Below are 6,914 nucleotides of genomic sequence, written 5' to 3'. Positions count from 1 at the left end.
GTGGATCAAACAGTTATGAAGTTCATCTGGAGCAATAAACACCCTAGAATAGCTAAAGCACTCCTAGTGAAAAGGAAAATGGGAGGCATTACTTTCCCCAACTTTAAACTGTACTACAAAAGCAATAGCTATCAAAACAGCATGGTATTAGAATAAAGACAGACCCTCAGATCAGTGGAATAGGCTTGAGTTCTCAGACAATGTTTCCCAGACATACAATCACCTAATTTTTGACAAAGGATCAAGAAATCCTAAGTGGTGCAGGGAAAACCTCTTCAACAAGTGGTGCTGGTAGAACTGGTTAGCCACTTGCAAAAAAGCGAACATAGACCTCCAGTTAACATCATGTATGAAGGTAAAATTCAAATGGATTAAAGACCTTGATATCAGACCTGATACCATAAGGTATATCGAACAACACGTTGGTAAAACACTTCATGACATTGAGACTAAAGGCATCTTCAAGGAGGAAACTGCACTTTCCAAACAAGTGGAAGCAGAGATCAACAGATGGGAATACATTAAGCTGAGAAGCTTCTGCACCTCAAAAGAAATGTTGTCCAGGATACAAGAGTCACCCACCGAGTGGGAGAAACTATTCACCCAACACCCATCAGATAAGGGGCTAATATCCAAAATATACAGGGCACTGACAGAACTTTACAAGAAAAAAACCCATCTAATCCCATCAAAAAATGGGGAGAAGAAATGAACAGACACTTTGATAAAAATGAAATACAAATGCCCAAAAGACATGTGAAAAAAAATGCTCCTCATTACTAATTATCAGGGAGATGCAAATCAAAACAACTATGAGATACCATCTCACACCACAGAGATTGGCATACATCACAAAGAATGAGAACAATCAATGCTGGCGGGGATGTGGAGAGAAAGGAACTCTTATCCACTGCTGGTGGGAATGCCATCTAGTCCAACCTCTATGGAAAGCGATATAGAGATACCTCCAAAATTGGAAATTGCACTCCCATTCGACCCAGCTTTTCCACTCCTAGGGATATACCCTAAGAACACAAGAAATCAATACAAAAACCCCTTCCTCACACCTATATTTATTGCAGCACTATTCACAATAGCCAGGCTCTGGAAACAATCAAGATGCCCTTCAACAGATAAATGGGTAAAGAAACTGTGGTAAATATACACAATGGAAATATTATGCAGCCGTCAAGAGAGATGAAGTTATGAAATTTTCCTATACATGGATGTACATGGAATCTATCATGCTGAGGTGAAATAAGTCAGAGGGAGAGAGAGAGAGACAAAGAATAGTCTGACTCTTCTATGGGTTTTAAAAAAAATAAAAGTCATTTTTGCAACAATCTTCAGAGACAATGAGAGGAGGTCTGGAACTTCCAGCTCACTTCATGAAGCTCACCACAAAGAGTGGTGAGTGCAATTATAGAAATAACTACACTGAGAACTACCATAATCATATGAATGAATGAGGAAACTGGAAAGCCTGTCTGGAGTACAGGTTGGGGTGTGGTAGGATGGAGGGAGATTTGGGACATCGGTGGTGGGAATGTTGCACTGGTGAAGGGGGGCTTTCTTTACATGACTGAAACCTAATCACAATCATATTTGTAATCAAGATGTTTAAATAAAGAAAAAAAGGTTAACTTGGAATTTAATTAAACTGACTAGTTACCTGAGTTTTTATATGTGAATATAATAATAAAAAGCATGTAATATTAAAAAAAAAGAAATTCAAATTGGCAAGATTAAAATGTTAAATTCAATGAATGAGTTCAATAAGAGAATAGCATTAACATAAGATAAATGAACTAAAACACAGGTCAGTAGAAAATATTAAAATTAACATTTTATAAAAAAACAAAAAGAGAAAAGTGCTTAAGTTATTTTATGAAACTCTAAAAAGGACTTATGTGTTATTATTATGTTTTACAAAGGAAAAATAGAGATAGTGAGACAAAAGAGATAATCTGAGCATTTTCCAAAGAAAACAAAGATGTTAACTAATTGAAAAACTATAAATTCCAAGCATAAAAACAAAAATAAAACCTTAATAAACAAAGAACAGCAACAAAACAAAAAGCAACAAAAATCTTATACATTCAGAGAGAAATTATAAATATATGGCTCTCACAAAAGAACATTAAAATTATAAATGATTTTTAAGTGAAAATGCTGATGTGATAAATTTGAAGTTATTCTTTAAAGTATAAAGAAAATTATTGCCAACCTGAATTATGTGCACAAAAAAAAAGTGTTCAAAATTAAGGGCTAAGTAGAAGCATTTTAAAACATAACTTAGAAACATTAAACCTAACAGGAGAAAACTTTAAAAAAACAAATAAAATAAAAATTAAAACCAAGACAGAAAGAAAATGAAAAGAGGTAGATCTTAATATAGGACATTAGTTAGTGCATAAATTAAAATATATATAACACATATATTTGGAAATGTAAAACTAAAAATATCAAGCTGAAGTGATAGTACAGTTGATATGAGTGCTTGCCTGGGATTAATCAGGCCATATAGTCCATTAGGCCCACCAGACATGATCCCTTAGCACAGAGCCAGGAAAAAGCCCTAAGCACTGTTTAGTATGGCCCCTACACAAACAAAAGAAAAAAATCCGATATAAAATCTATCATTAATTATATTAATTTAAACCATCACGGACTACATTTATTATCTTACTGATAAAGGAAAGGAACACAGAGAATTAATAAATATTTATTACTCTTTGTAATACTAATAATGCTTTTGCAATTTAAAACCTATGTAGAATTTAAATTAATAATAATAATAGCACAAAGGTAGATAATGGATAATTAGAATTATAATGCTCTAAAAAGCCTTGCCCATCAAGTTAAGCATATTGATTTGTTAGACATTGTAAGTCAAGACTAAATATTAGAACTGCTAATGTAAAAAAGAAAAAAGAAAAGATTTATATAAAGTGTTGCCATGTTGGAGACAAAATAAAACATTATATAATTGATGTAAAAAAAGAAGAAACTAAAAATAAAACAGAAAAAGAAACAATACATTTAAATTCAGTTATATTTTAATTCCACTAAAAGAATAAGAACAACAACTAAAGAAAAAATAATCATAATGGGGGCTGGGCAGTGGTGCTAGAGGTAAGGTGCCTGCCTTGCCTGCTCTAACCTTGGACGGACCGCGGTTCGATCCCCGGCATCCCATATGGTCCCCCAAGCCAGGAGCGACTTCTGAGCGCATAGCCAGGAGTAACCTCTGAGCGTCACCCGGTGTGGCCCAAAAACCAAAAAATAAATAAATAATAATAATCATAATGAATACAGCACATGAAAGACAATTATAGGCACTTGTAAAACACATGAAAATCACTTAAAGGTAGGAAATAAAGGATTGGAAAATATACACTAGGTACTCCATATTCAAAAGATGATTCTTATAGCTATACTATTAATCAGAATAAATTTTAAGTCAAAATTATTTTGAATTTTGAGAGAGATATTCCATAATGACAAAAGCACTAGTTTATAAGAGATATAATAATTTTAAAATGCACCAGTAACTTATATCTTAAAAATTGTAAAACAAAACAAAACAAAACAAAAAAAACGTTGAACTGAAAAAAGAAAATAACAACAAAACTGTATGCTTGGGGCTGGAGCAGTAACGCTAGCAGTAAGCACTAGCATAGGACAGACGGTGGTTTGATCCTCCGGCATCCCATAAGGTATTCCAAGCCAGGAGCAATTTCTGAGTCGCATAGCCATGAGAGTCACCCGGTGTGGCCCAAAAAGCCAAGAACCCCCCCCCCCCAAAAAAAAGAAAAACCTGGCATGCTTGAATTTTTTTTTATTTGATTTTTAGACCACACCTGGCTATGTTTAGGGTTTTCTCCAGGCTCTGTTATCAGGGATCACTTTTGGGAGTGTTTAGTTGTCCATATGTGGTGATAAAGTTGGAATTTGGGAAGATCACATACAAAGAAAGTGCCCTATCCACCCTATTCACAGCACTTTATCTCAAGAGAAACAGAGAAACAGACATAAAAATTAGTAAAAAATAGTATTAACGTATAGAACATCAGGTTTTAATGTAACAAATCACTGAATACAACTTAAGAATATACATCTTTTTTTTTTCCTTTTTTTTTAATTTAAACACCTTGATTACATACATGATTGTGTTTGGGTTTCAGTCATAAAAGGAACACCACCCATCACCAGTGCAACATTCCCATCACCCAAGTCCCAAATCTCCCTCCTCCCCACCCAATCCATGCCTGTACCCTAAACAGGCTCTACATTTCCCTCATACATTCTCAATATTAGGTCAGTTCAAAATGTAGTTATTTCTCTAACTAAACTCATCACTCTTTGTGGTGAGCTTCCTGAGGTGAGCTGGAACTTCCAGCTCTTTTCTCTTTTGTGTCTGAAAGTTATTATTGCAAGAATGTCTTTCATTTTTCTTAAAACCCATAGATGAGTGAGACCATTCTGCGTTTTTCTCTCTCTCTCTGACTTATTTCACTCAGCATAATAGATTCTGTGTACATCCATGTATAGGAAAATTTCATGACTTCATCCCTCCTGACAGCTGCATAATATTCCATTGTGTATATGTACCACAGTTTCTTTAGCCATTCGTCTGTTGAAGGGCATCTTGGTTGTTTCCAGAGTCTTGCTATGGTAAATAGTGCTGCAATGAATATAGGTGTAAGGAAGGGATTTTTGTATTGTATTTTTGTGTTCTTAGGGTATATTCCTAGGAGTGGTATAGCTGGATCGTATGGGAGCTCGATTTCCAGTTTTTGGAGGAATCTCCATATTGCTTTCCATAAAGGTTGAACTAGACGGCATTCCCACCAGCAGTGGATAAAGGTTCCTTTCTCTCCACATCCCCGCCAGCACTGTTTGTTCTCATTCTTTGTGATGTGTGCCATTCTCTGTGGTGTGAGGTGGTATCTCATTGTTGTTTTGATTTGCATCTCTCTGATGATTAGTGATGGGGAGCATTTCTTCATGTGTCTTTTGGCCATTTGTATTTCTTCTTTGTCAAAGTGTCTGTTCATTTCTTCTCCCCATTTTTTGATGGGATTAGATGTTTTTTTCTTGTAAATTTCTGTCAGTGACTTGTATATTTTGGAGATTAGCCCTTTGTCTGATGGGTATTGGGTGAATAGATTCTCCCACTCAGTGGGTGGCTCTTGAATCCTGGGCACTATTTCCTTTGAGGTGCAGAAGCTTCTCAACTTTATATATTCCCATCTGTTAATCTCTGTTTTCACTTGCTTGGAGAGTGCAGTTTCCTCCTTGAAGATGCCTGAAGTCTCAATGTCCTGGAGAGTTTTGCCTATGTGTTGTTCTATATATCTTATGGTTTGGGGTCGGATATCGAGGTCTTTAATCCATTTGGATTTTACCTTCGTACATGATGTTAGCTGGGGGTCTAAGTTCAATTTTTTGCAAGTGGCTAGCCAGTTGTGCCAACACCACTTGTTGAAGAGGCTTTCCTTGCTCCATTTAGGATTTCCTGCTCCTTTATCAAAAATTAGGTGATTATATGTCTGGGGAACATTTTCTGAGTATTCAAGCCTATTCCACTGATCTGAGGGTCTGTCCTTATTCCAATACCATGCTGTTTTGATAACTATTGCTTTGTAGTAAAGTTTAAAGTTGGGGAAAGTAATTCCTCCCATATTCTTTTTCCCAATGATTGCTTTAGCTATTCTAGGGTGTTTATTGTTCCAAACAAATTTCAAAAGTGCCTGATCTACCTCTTTGAAGAATGTCATAGGTATCTTTAGAGGGATAGCGTTGAATCTGTATAACGCCTTGGGGAGTATTGCCATTTTGATGATGTTAATCCTGCCAATCCATGAGCAGGGTATGTGTTTCCATTTCCGCATGTCCTCTCTTATTTCTTGGAGCAGAGTTTTATAGTTTTCTTTGTATAGGTCTTTCACATTTTTAGTCAAGTTGATTCCAAGATATTTGAGTTTGTGTGGCACTATTGTGAATGGGGTTGTTTTCTTAATGTCTATTTCTTCCTTATTACTATTGGTGTATAGAAAGGCCATTGATTTTTGTGTGTTAATTTTGTAGCCTGCCACCTTGCTATATGAGTCTATTGTTTCTAGAAGCTTTTTGGTAGAGTTTTTAGGGTTTTCTAAGTAGTTTTCATCTGCAAACAGTGAGAGCTTGACTTCTTCCTTTCCTATCTGGATTCCCTTGATATCTTTTTCTTGCCTAATCGCTATAGCAAGTACTTCCAGTGCTATGTTGAATAGGAGTGGTGAGAGAGGACAGCCTTGTCTTGTGCCAGAATTTAGAGGGAAGGCTTTTAGTTTTTCTCCATTGAGGATAATATTTGCCACTGGCTTGTGGTAGATGGCCTTAACTATATTGAGAAAGGTTCCTTCCATTCCCATCTTGCTGAGAGTTTTGATCAAGAATGGGTGTTGGACCTTGTCAAATGCTTTCTCTGCATCTATTGATATAATCATGTGGTTTTTATTTTTCTTGTTGTTGATGTTGTGTATTATGTTGATAGATTTACGGATGTTAAACCATCCTTGCATTCCTGGGATGAAACCTACTTGATCGTAGTGGATGATCTTCTTAATGAGGTATTGAATCCTATTTGCCAGGATTTTGTTGAGGATCTTTGCATCTGCATTCATCAGCGATATTGGTCTGTAATTTTCTTTTTTCGTAGCATCTCTGTCTGGTTTAGGTATCAAGGTGATGTTGGCTTCATAAAAGCTATTTGGGAGTGTTTCCACTTGTTCAATTTCATGAAAGAGTCTTGCCAGGATTGGTAGTAGTTCCTCTTGGAAAGTTTGATAGAATTCATTAGTGAATCCATCTGGGCCTGGGCTTTTGTTTTTGGGCAGACTTTTGATTACCATTTTTATTTCATCAAT

Source organism: Suncus etruscus, chromosome 3, assembly GCF_024139225.1.
Source record: "Suncus etruscus isolate mSunEtr1 chromosome 3, mSunEtr1.pri.cur, whole genome shotgun sequence".
Taxonomy (NCBI): domain Eukaryota; kingdom Metazoa; phylum Chordata; class Mammalia; order Eulipotyphla; family Soricidae; genus Suncus; species Suncus etruscus.
The sequence above is the reverse complement of the archived record's forward strand: the minus strand, read 5'-3'. Positions refer to the sequence as shown.